Source organism: Colius striatus, chromosome 8 (genome assembly GCF_028858725.1).
Source record: "Colius striatus isolate bColStr4 chromosome 8, bColStr4.1.hap1, whole genome shotgun sequence".
NCBI classification, from domain to species: domain Eukaryota; kingdom Metazoa; phylum Chordata; class Aves; order Coliiformes; family Coliidae; genus Colius; species Colius striatus.
The window spans coordinates 32,805,354-32,815,817 of record NC_084766.1 but is presented as its reverse complement, the minus strand read 5'-3'; positions in this window follow the sequence as shown (position 1 = coordinate 32,815,817).

The following is a 10,464-nucleotide window of genomic DNA, read 5'->3' as shown; positions in this document are numbered from 1 at the left end:
AGCAAGAGACTCCCACACCCAGGAGAGATCCACCTGCACTACAAAGCCCCAAGAGGAAAGGAATCCTACTGAAGGTGAGTGCAAAGCTCAAGCCCTACTTAAAAATAAAGGCTTTCTAGTTTTGTTTTCACACATTGTACAAAGGCTACACCAACTCTCAATTAGAAGGGTGCAGAGTTAAAGTGAGAGCTAAGGTAAAGCTTTTTATTTGATAAAACATCTGTTTTTTTGCTTTAAGACACATATGTGCAGCTCCCTTTGAAGTCCAGAAGAGCTGTACAAGTCTACACTTGAGGGCAGAATTTGGCCCAATGTGATAACACAGGAGCTTGTCATCTGAATAAGGAGTGTATTTATTGCATTTTAAAGAATTTGTGGGTTAACTCAAATTAGTCAGCGAGGACTAACGCCTCTGAATAATTCTCCCTCTCAAGACATGCTTTGGAACACTGTAAGAATTACAACTAAACCTCACCTTTCTGCTGTCTTTTAAGGCACTAGACAAAATTTGCATTTTGGAGTAAGCCACTAGCTGGAGCTAAAGATCTGCAGAGCAAATTCAAAGGAAAAAAGAAAGGAAGTAAGGAAATCCACCGGCCTGAGGAGACATCCAGACTTTTTAAGGAAGGTCCGGAATGGGTTTTTGGTTGAGTTGTGGATACTGGCTGTCATCTGTTAGAAAGGCAGAAAGACCAGCCTAAGAAATGAAAACATCCACCTTGAGTTGATGGCTAGCTAAACTAAACTGGACTAAAGTCAGAGATTTAAAACAGAATGAATCAAAAGAAGCATATTGAAAAGGGCTTTTGAAAAGCACCCAAAGGACCAGTAAAACAATGAATGCAAGGAAAAGCTGAGGCACTAAAGAAGTAATTAAAGGCAGAAATTAATTGTTAGGTAGTGTTTGGAATTGAAAGGGAATTACCTAGAAATACAGAAGGCACCTAACAAACCTTCTGACCCATTTACTTTTAATTATTGACATTGCAAAGGCTCTTTGATATGCAGCTGTTTAAACATCATCTGGGAACACACTTCATGCAAGCAGAAGGAAAGATTTCTGTTTGTAAAGATCAGTTTACCTGTGGCAATCAGATATAATATATCAGGTGGGAACTGAGCACTCTGTGGTTTTGGAGGGTCAACGAAAAAGAGAGAAACACAAAGAATATTCTGTATATTCTCCTAGTTCGGTGGCACATACAAAGGATTTGATCTTCCCTTGTAATGTGTGGTACTGAGATGACTGGTGAAAATGACAATCACTGAATCATGCAGTTGGAAGCAAAATGTATTGCAATCTTTCAAAACCTTTCAAAAAACCAGCAAATAAATGCTTAATGTGCCAAACAGGATGAAAAGGGACAGCTTTCCTATAGAGGAAAACACTGGAGTCAAATGGTACTAGGGAGACAGCAAACATTTCTGAAGTTTCTATTCGTGCCTTCTGTACACTCAGTTGCAGCAGATACTGAGGCTGGCAGGTAGGGCAGTACATCTGGAGTAGGCATGTATATGCATAAGTTGAGTGCTTGCACAGGGGTTACATATGTCATACATCATGCTGCCCTCACCATGATGCAACAGAACACTGAAATATGAATGCAGATTTAAATACTTGCTGAAGAGCTTTCCTGGAGCTGCTGCTAACTGCTTGTTAGCCTGTAGCCAGGTATTGAATGTATGGCTTAGTATATGGAGACATTTGTTTTGCACAGTAAAGATAGCTTCCAGAGTGTTAGATATGTCTCTCAGAAATGGCTTTTACATTTCCCCATCATGATGGTTTTCCTCATTGAAATAAATCCTGTTCTTTGGCCAACTGGTATTTACTGGATTCCTAGCCCCAGTTTGCATGGGCAGCATCCACAGCAGCAGCACACGCAGCTTCCAGCTTTCTGCAGGTCCTAGTAAGACCTTTTGCTCTTTGAGCAACGGTGACACATTGTTTTTGAACCAGCCATGTGTGACTGGCTGTTGTCATCCATCTGCTTTAAGGCATCGGTTTTGTTGCAGTCGCACTATAGAACTGACTTCAGTAGTTTTTCTGTATGTGTGATCCACCCAGAGACACCTCTCAGCTTTCCCCAGGATATTTATTCTCCTAAGGTTATACTGTTCTGAAATTCTTAGAAGTAGGGTTTTGTTCCTTTTCCACAAGAATAACAAAAAATCTCCAAAGCTTCAAAAGCACACCTTGAAATGAACAGTCTTGGTGGGTTTTACATACACAAGTATACCATACCTATTGATTTCAGACACTGCATTCGTAATGTCTAATTATATTGAATGTGATATATTCATTTAGTAATTTTAATATACAATTCAATAATAGACACTCTTTCTTGATTCATAGCACTAACTCCATTAAGCACAGATAGCTGCTGTACTCTGTACTGGACCTTTGGTTTCACTCTTTAAATTTAAACAGAGGTGCTTTCACATGTGAACATGAGACTCTCTTTCCTGACTCAGAATAGGATCTTTTTTTAAAAGCAATTTCCACTCAGCTACTTTCCTGAACCAACAGCCTGTAGACATTGTAAACTTTTTTTGTTTCCTCAACAATACCACAATCCTGACCATTTATCCTTTTCTTTGAAAGGTACAAAAAACTTTGAGTCAACACCACCTTCAGAACTCTTTTACCGTGCTATGCTGAGTATATTTACATGCTGCTTCACAGGATGCAGGGAGAAATTGCATTGTTTCTCTGCTCTAGGCAGCATTGCAAATGAAGCTTTTACACTGATATACTTCATGATTAAGAAAAGTTTCCTTCTGAGTCACTTTGTCGTGTCTGTCATTAAGTTCTGAAAACCAAGACAGAGTGTAAGACACAAGAAACATAAAGAACTCTGTGTGTACTTAGATATGTTCTCCTTGCATGAGTGTTTGCAAAATTGATCCAGGAAAAAGCACAATATTCCTGAAGTAGTGACAGCCTTTATTCTATTGCATACACATTTTTAAAAGTCCTATATCAACCTAAATTTAGAATGGAGTGGGACAGACTCCAAAACCTTCTCTGGTAATGAGATTTAAAGAGCTGAGCTGCAAGCTGAGAAATTTATAAAGCAGGTAAGCTGCAAGGAAGGAGCTTTGCCTGCAAGACCAAGGAATAAGTACAGTGACTCCATTTCCCTGTGTCACTCGATGCACCTTTGCATGATTTCAGAGTCCGTCAGCAGTTGGGGTATACCTGATCCTAACCCTCTTGTATATTATCATACATCATTTCCTAGAAAAGAGGCACAAATATTTTAAGGTCTCCCCTTGTGACTCTCGTCACACCGATACTGCGGCCTCGAGACTCTTTGGAGTGCAGATGGGAGATGACACAAGAGAAGAAGAGAGCTGTGCTGTACAGAAAAGCAGCATATCATGCAAGAAAAGCAGGTGACGAGCAAACCCGTAAGCGTGATGTTTGTTTTGGAGTGGAAGAGCAGCAGAGGATTCAAAGGCAGTAGGCACAGCATGTAAAGGAACACTGAGGGCTGGCTGGCCAGGGAGTGCCTCTCGGTAATGCGGTATCGCGTGTATCCGTAAGAAATCGCACCTATCATACAAAGACATTTGAGTCATTTACATAGCCTCATCAGCAGTGCGAAATGGCTCCTTGTGGAGTCAGACATTTGGAAACAGATAAAGCCCCGAAAGAATGCTTCTTTTCTCCCTAAGAGATTAATGTAGATGTGAACACATTAGCGCTGTTTAAGAGAGAGTATTCTCTTTGACAGATAACTGGGATTGGGAATATTAGATTACCAAATAATGGACCTTTTAAATTCTGTCATCATTACTTATCAGGTACATTAGTTTAAAACCTGCAATTTTGAACTTAGTATTATTGAGCTTTTGAAAGATTAAATTACTCAGCTTTTGTTTGTGAATGGCTCTGTGAAATTTCCTGAAAAGGATAGTCCTCGTCCTTCATTGTGTAAATGTGAATGTCAAATAACATACTTTATTGATATTTACAGACACCCAAATGATAGGACTAATGCACCTTAATGTCTGTCTCCCTGAGTGAAAAGGCAGAGAGTTGTTAGATAATATGGTGCACTGTATCTCTTTTGTAAACCTGTTTGGAAGAGTTAGTCTTTATCCCTCCCTTCCCTTCCTGAAAACCTTATTCTGACAAGTAGCTTCTCAGAGGCAGGCTTGCAGTACAGGTGTCCTTCTAAGGGTCGCTTTCTGTTACTTGTGAGGTACATCAAAAAATGCATAACTCCAGGTTACAGAGAGCTTGCATGTACAGATTGGCAAGAGAGCCATCCATATCCAGTACATTAAAAAATTAGCAATTTATAAGCACATCCACAATTGCATTAGATAGAGAGGATAAAGCCCCACATTCATTAGCTGATCAGTCGCAGGAACAAATTACCCTGCTGCGCTGTTAAGGCTCCCAGCTGCCTGCTAAGCACTTTCTCAGTGGCTTCAGGAACTGGGTGATTCTGCAAGATCAGTTCTAACAACCATCACAGGATATTTCACCACTCTAATGATCCAGGTACCATCTGTATCCTGGACATGGCAACCTCTGCCTTTTTTCCTCTTCCTCGTAAGGAATTGTGAGACTGAGTCTCCACAGTAGGATTTTCAAAGCTGAATAAGGAAGCTAATCTCACAAATCTCACAGACATATAATGCAAATTAGGTATTTTCTTTCTACCAATACCTTTGAAAACTCCCACAGAGTTTCTCGAAGTTATTTGGTGAGAGCAAGACTTTTTATTTTTTCTATTTTTTCCAACTTTTTCAGAAGTCAACAGTGAGACAACGAATATGAAGAGAGATAAGCTACAGCCATGAAATGCAAAAGGAACACTTTTGTGAGAATATATGTTTGTTTAATGAGGTAGGTTCAAATCATTCTCATAAAACAAAATCAGAGAAAAAGCAAAGATACACTGTAAATATCCCTGACTCTCCATTAGACCTCGAGTGTAGGTACCGCCTATGCCCAAACAATTCAAAACACTTGCAAACAGTTTAAAATAGATTTTGTTTTGGTTGTTCAGTTTTTATGGGCTGTTTTTTGTAAATTACCATGGTTTTTTTCTCGCTTCTGAGATAAAACCTGTTATATTTGGGAGCCAGACTTCAAATAGATGAATGTTCTGTATATGTTAAAAAGAAAGAAAGTAATTTCAAAAACAAAGTCTCTTCTTCAGAATGATGCTTTCTTCCCTCTTCCCCAACAAATGAAATTTACTTTCAATTCAGATCCAAAAAAAACTGGACATCTATTCAACATATCAATTCAGCTAACAGAGAGGAGCATACTCTAGCTACAATATTCATGAATTGCTTATCAGGCCAAGCTTAAAAGCCTTCCAAACTCTTGTATGTTCTTAGGTGTCTCTGACACAGAGAGAAGCTTCATTGTTACACTTGGTTACTTGTAAGAATTGCAAAGTGTCACACAATCATCAAAAAAAGTAACTGGGTTACTTGTAAAAATTGAGTTTCATTCTCTTCTCAAAATGGTGTTACCCTTGTTAGCACTCGTTGAGAGAGGGAAGGATCAAAATAATCTGCTTGCACTTCTTTTTAATTTAGAGCAATCATGTTGAATTTCATAGAATCTTAGAATCACAGAATGGTTTGGGTTGGATGGGACCTTAAAGATCATCTCATTCCATCTTCCACTGGACCAGAGTGCTCAAAACCCCATACCTGGCCTTTACTTATATTGCTCTGAGTATAACTGACATAAAAAAGGCATTATTTTCTACAGATTTAAACTGCATTAGCTATTTCTTGGGCTGCTAAATCATTGACTGTACATGACTCTGTACAGGTACATTTGAAAAGATATTAAGCACGTGCAAACAAAGGAAGAAATAATCGAGCTAAATGAGCATACTGATTTATCAGCCCTAAATTAACAAAGCTATTGATAAGAAGAAGAATAGATTATGAGGCCAGAGATATGAGTGCATCACCTTTCTGTATGACATAAGGGCTATGGGAGCTTTAACATGTTTGTGCAAAATGAAATGAGTCAATATGGCTCACGCTAGTCAAAATGTTAGCCAAAGCTAGCATCTACTTTTGTATTTGGGGAGCAAGGTGACTTGGAGACCCACAAATGCTTTTTCCTGCATTTACAAGCTCTTTTCATTATGCTAAAAGCTCATTACCATTTTAATTTCTCAATCACGATTCTCATTAATTGCTACTTAGAGAAAAAAGAAGGCTTAAGGTTTGAGCTATGTGTAGTACTAGAGAGCTTGCATGAGCATCAAGACAGGTTCTTTCCACAGTGCGTGGGAAAGTACTCAGTAGCTCAGTTGACCAATGTACTGGACCATCCAGAGCCCCAAGATAAGGGTTAAAAAAACTACTTCCTCTCTGAGTAGTTTCTCATGAGGATTTTTGTATCTTCCTTTTAAAGACACAGTTGGAAATAGATCCTAAGTTCCACTGCAAGATCATAAGCTCAGCTGAAACAAGTTCTCTCTGGTATTCTCCTCAGAAGATAATGTCTCAGTCCCACTGGTGGTGAATGTCTTCAACTTACAAGCAAGCAGAACTGTTGGAAATTAAACCTTTTCTGTTCAAGATGAATGGGAAAATCTGCAAACTCCTAATATGATCTTAAAATTTAAAGAAACCTATTTAAAGAGCACATGCTTGTAAGCATCCTACTTCTACTGTCCCAGAACAGCTTTTAAAGCATCTCAAGCAATATTTTGTTGTCATGTACAATGCCACAAACACTCAGTACTATTCAAACAGGCCAAAAGACAAGATCATCTCCTACCCAATGGGATTTCACAATACTCCAGTGAAATCAAAGAGAAAGTAAGGAAAGCCAGCTTTACACTGCTATTGCTCCTTCAACTTGCTTTTCCACTTCTACAAACCTTTACATTCAGAACTGATCAAAGGAAGTCTTTAACCTGAGGTCAGCTGCACACTGTCCTTATGTCCTTGTCCTTTATTGCCCAGTAGTAAAAGCCTTTGGCTATAGACAGAATGTGTTCTGTTGCATGGTGGACACTTCATATGAACAATACCGATGCTATAGTTATGCGCAAGGGACTAGCAATGCTCTGTATGCCTATTAACAGAGTCTTTCAGATAATGAACCACAATTGCACTTCAGTTTAGAACACAGAAAAGGAAGATTACATACTAAAGCAACAGCCAGGAAAGAAACATGATAGGCAGGGACAAAGAAAAGTAAACAAGAAAGACAGAATTTGAAAACAGCAGAGATGCAAACAAATATTTGTGCAGGCTAGCTAATGTCAACCTACCTCTGCAGTTCCTGGGGCATGTGGCCCCTTAAGAGGGAACCTAAGTCCCATCCCACCACTCTCTCAAGGGGAACAGGCTTAACCGGCTAGAAAATGGCCTTCCACTTTGGGGAAGAGGAGATATTTGTCAGAAACATGGTTTAGAGTGGAGTCCACAAAGAGACACGGGAGGCACTTGAGACTGGCAAACACAAAAGCAGAGCTGCTAGGGTGCTGCACTGCACAGAAGCCTCTGAGGTGACAAGAGAGCAGAAATGTTGACACACTGTCCATGAAGTGTTTGTATTTTGTAAGATGTAGAATCAAAATCAAGCTAAACAAAAATTTTCCACTTGAAAAATTAAAGTTCACAGACGTTCAAGTCTCAAATGCCTGTGTTTAAAGCTCAGGTAAATGCGAAGGCAAAAAGGGAGCAAACGTTACTTGAAGACAAGATGCAAATTACAAAGTCTAATCTCCCTGCAGTGATCAGCACACTCACTTTATCTGGTTTCCATCTGTCATCTGAGCTTCAAGTTTACAGGCAGTGTACTGTCTGTCCTGAAATCTACATCACTGATGAGGTATTCAGTTTTCTGTAGTGGAGAGTCTCCTCCACAGAGATAACCAGCCTCTTTATTTGGGGGAAAAAGGTAAGGGAATTTATTCACAAACTTACTGGAAAACTGAACGCTTTTCTGTCTGTCTTTGCTTTTCAAAAAATACCACTTTTGCAAAACTTTCTCCTAGAATGGTCTCAGAATACAATTTCAAAAACGTTTTCAACCTAATCAAGTTTGTTTCAGTTGATGGTGAAAAGCATGCTATGAATGGAGCTAAACAGAATTAAAAAGACTGTTGGATTGACTGTCTTTTCCAATGAGTTTCCCTATATTTTTTTCCCTGGTAGCTTATAAAACTCACTTTTAAAGAATCTATTGCATTGTTAAATAAAAAAATACACAAGCATAGCTGCCATGGTGCTGTATTGGTCAGAAGGCTCTATGGTGAATTTTGAGGGAGCAGAAATATTGACATTTCTGAGTACACAGCACCATTCATACAGTGAATTTCAAAGGCTTTCCCTTATTTTACACAAGATTTAGTTTCAACACAAAAACTGTTCTATGCTTGCAATAAAGTGTCAGGAGTAACAAATCTGGAATCAGTCAGTACCTGTCATGAGACACAGATACAAATTGGTGCTGCCTACTCTGTGGCTATCAGGCAGTTGTACCTCACTTCACCTACTGTGTCATCCTATAGACAAAGGAAAGGTAGAAGTGCTTAAAATCAAACCTATCTAACCCATAAAATCAACTCTGGGTATTAGCTCTAACATTAAAAAGTTGAATTTATACATCTGCGAAATGTGTAAACCTTTTTATTTATGCAGATATACTTTTGCAGAAAGAAAATAACACTTCTGAAATACAATCTCTCTCTGAACAGGCCCCTGATGACAAATCTGAACCACAACTAAATGAATTTTCTGCTGTTCTTTGTCCACTTATTAAACTGCTTTAAAAAGAGTAGAAAACCAAAGTGCCAAAAACTTGAATAAAACAGATGAAAACTCATAAGCCCTATGTGCAACAGGTGTTAAATCTAGATGCAATGTGCATTATGCTACCACCTGTGCTCATCTTATTCCGGCCAAAACAATATCCTCTGCAGGTGTGCAGGAGAAGTAGGAATGTAACAGTGCTTTAGAGTAAGAGGAGAAAGTGGCAGCTTTGGCTGAGGCTTTCACATCGAGACTGCAGGCAAAGAACATTCTGCTGCATGCCAGAGGATGACCAGGTCTGTATGCAGACATTTCTGGGAACCACATGCAGGCGTGAATACTGGGAAATACCTTTTGCTAGTTACATTTCTCTCTGTACTGCTGCTGATCCATCTGGAAATGATGGCACATGCCACCTGCAACATTTTCTGGGATTAATAAAAGGATCAATTAGACAAACAGAGTCTTTCATATTTATCATATTCATTGTATTTATGAGCTGATTTTGACATTAGTTTTTCTTTTTGCTTTTTTCCTTTCTGCTTCAGCAACAGCTGAAGAATGCTGAGATACTAACTATAGTATTTCAACCCTTAGCTGCTTCCAGCGGCTAAAGCTCAAACCCCAGTGAGAGGGTTTTGTATAGAGAAGTAAATTCCAGTGGTGATCCTGGTTTCTCAGCTTCTGTGGAGTACCAATTCCACCAGGAAAATGCTTCTTGATCCTTTATCAGTCCAACGTTCATTATGAGTGAGATGCTGGAAGATTTTTCTTAAACCTGATGCATTATTTCCTGCATAGAGCATGTATTTGCATGCTCTTGTTCAGCTGAGAAAGGTTCTTGGCAACATTTGTTCACTGTGAACTGCATTACTTCTCCACAGTGACCTGTAGCACTTCTCCACAGCTCTTTGGAAGGTAGGGTATTCAAGTCAGTGGCAGAGATACACTGTGAGCATTTGCAAGGCTTTGTTATTCAAAACATAGTTTGAAAATGGCTGTAGGAATTTAATTAGAAAGTTCCATTAGGAGATTAGATGTCTAGAACAAAGAAAACCAGTGAAAAGGCTTCTTATTAAAACCAGTGGCACTGTAGAATATTGATAATATAACAAAGGAATGAGTCGATATGCATAGCAAATTATTAAAGGTTACGGATAGATGTCCAAAAGTTCTTAGTTTCTGGTTATCCCACTATATACAGAAACCATTGAGGCAAGATGACACATAGTCCAAGTCCCTGCAGAATACAGAGGTGTTAGAGTGCAAAGCTCAGCAGTGCTGGGCATGAATGAACATATACAAGTATACAGACTGCAGACCCTAGCCCCTAATATTAGTAAATGTAAATTCCTTGGATAAATAATCATGCCTGGCTAAAGGGGAGTTTATGCCTGGAAAAAGACTGGAGCAAGAAGAGACCCAGGGCTCTGTGACACTGCAGAATCCCTAAATTCCCTCACTAGGCAATGTTAGGTCAGGTGAGTTTAAGTCCTAGAAAAATCTGTCCAGGAAACTGTCTTGATGGAGTCAGAAACTTTCACATGGAATAGAAAAATCAATACATAATTTAAGATCAAACTTGGACACACAATTTTAGTAAGTTCACCTTCCTGAAACTCAGATGAATTTTTGCCAATTGTGGTCAAATCTTAGCATCGACTGACTCTGAAGAGTCTTAATGTTTCCATCCAGAAGTGGCTG